Source organism: Octodon degus, unplaced genomic scaffold, assembly GCF_000260255.1.
Source record: "Octodon degus isolate 3935 unplaced genomic scaffold, OctDeg1.0 scaffold00459, whole genome shotgun sequence".
Taxonomy (NCBI): Eukaryota; Metazoa; Chordata; class Mammalia; order Rodentia; family Octodontidae; genus Octodon; species Octodon degus.
In genome coordinates, this window is record NW_004525035.1 from 135,582 (window position 1) to 137,777 (window position 2,196).

The 2,196-nt window shown below is 42.8% G+C and overlaps 1 pseudogene; it reads left to right on the forward strand.

The window, feature by feature from the left end:
* Positions 1–326: 326 nt before the first annotated feature.
* Positions 327–996, forward strand: LOC101579046 (annotated as a pseudogene).
* Positions 997–2,196: the final 1,200 nt, after the last annotated feature.

Consider the following 2,196-nt stretch of genomic DNA (forward strand, 5'->3'; position numbering starts at 1 on the left):
GAGCCCAAAACAAAAATCAGAAGTTCATCTCAATAGATGCAAAAAAAACTTTGGATAAGGACCAACATTCCCTCATGATAAAAAGGAAACCATACAGAAAATTGGAGTAGATGGCCTATGCATCAACCTGATAAAAGTCCATAACAAACCAACATCCAGCATCATTCTAAATGGAGAGAAAACTGAAAGCTTCTACATTCTAATCATATACAAAACAAGGATATCCAGTATCACCACTCCTATTCAGTATAGTTCTGGAAACATTAACTGGAGCCACTAGAAAAGAGAGAGAAATAAGAGCAATAAGAATTGTGGCCACCTCCAATATGGCCGAGAGCAGCGAGGAGGTGGTGGTGCAGGTGCAGCAGGTGGTGAAGGACATCACCAGTGCCTTCAGGAGGGGACCCACACATAGATGAAATTGGCCTGATGCCACGTCCTTAAGCAAGGTATAACCAGAGCCCATTCGTACTGGCTGAAAACAAACTCGGCATGGAAAGCTGCTGTGTCAGGTTTCTTTTACCCTACATGCACAATAAACTCTTTGTGTACAGAATGAGAAAGCAATGGCTGAACAAAGATGAACTGATAGATGTTACGTGTACTCTGCTGCTTCTAAAAACAGATTTTACCACAGCATGGAATGTGAGAAAAGAATTAATCCTGTCCGGTACCTTAGATATAATTAAGGATTGACATCTTGGAAAACTGGCCTTAACAAAGTTTCCAGAGTCCGGAAACATGGATTCACGAGTGATGGGTGCTACAACAGCTAATCCAAGAAACGTCCTTACCTTTCTTTGTAACCAAAGGAAATTTGGGAATGATTGCTGCAGAGAGGACACAGTACAGGAAAAGATGGAGGTCTGTGGGGAAGCAGCAGGGAGATACCCGAGCAACTACAATGCCTGGTCTCATCACATGTGGGATACACAGCACCTGGCCAAGCTGGATGCCAAGTTCACATGGCTGTGGGCTTCAGGAGGGAAGGGCTAAAAGCAAAGTGTAAGAGTCACCTCAACCTGAGTTCTAATTCTGACCCTACAAATTCTGTGGAAAGTAAAGCTTTAATGTTTTCATTTTGAAAGTAAGGACTTTGATAAGAAGTAATAGAGTGAATGTGGGGAAATTCCTAGGCACCTCAGAGAAGCTCACTAAATTTTAGTTCCTCTTTCTCATCCCCCATAGCTAGGGAGTTTAGATGAAGTTGGAGGCCAATTTGTTTGATCAAACCAGTGCAATTTATTTGTGAAAAAGTACCAAAACTGTTTTTCCCAGCTGTCTCCCCTGTACAATGGGCACAGTAGTAAAGATTAGTTTTTCCTCAACAAATTAAACTAAAATGCTAACCATCAGTCTAGAAATGGAGGAGTAAAAGTTGTCAGGGCAAATGGAGTACTTTAAAGCTGGTTGTCTCAGCTCTACTGCCTCCTAGTGAAGAGGCCGGGATAGGAGGGAAGGTGAGCAGAGAGGTCTTTGTGAACGCACCTCCTGTAATGTGGACCTTTCCATGTGGTACGCCCATAACATCAGGAATGGCCCAAGGTGAAGCTGTGGGTTACTTGAGACCATCTGATGTTAAAGATGATAGCTCGTCAATAAGTTGTTGGCATAGCTTCTTGGGTGTAATCCTGGGCTCAGCCTTCCTTGACATGTCTGTGGGGAAGACTTGCTGTTCTTGTCATTGCCACTGCTGTAGCATCTCTTGTTCCCTGTCAAGAATGCTCAGTTTTCAGTATCACCTTCTGTTGCTATAATCCAGTGATTGTGGATCTTATAAATCTTTCGGTGATAAGTAGGCCACTGTGGTAGAAGTGCCACAGGTTTGCCACCACTGCTGTAACTCTTTGGACCAGGTAGGAGAACACCGCTATGCTTTGCCTACTAGTGGAAGTAATTGCAGAAGTGATGGTAGTCTAGATCAACTTAAAAAGAAGAGGGAGGGCTGGGAAGATAGCTCAGCAGCATAAGTGCCTGCCTGGAAAGAACAACGTTCTGAGTTTGAACCCTGGAATAAAAACAACAACAACAACACAACAAAAGTAAACATGATCTGGATTTTTTTTCTTTTTGCAGTACCAGGGATTGAACTCAGGACTCTGCCCTTGGCAGGCAAACACTTACTCTACTGAGATATCTCCCCAGGCCAAGAATTTGAAAATGAGTTTTTAAAGTTTTAATATTCACTATTGGTAA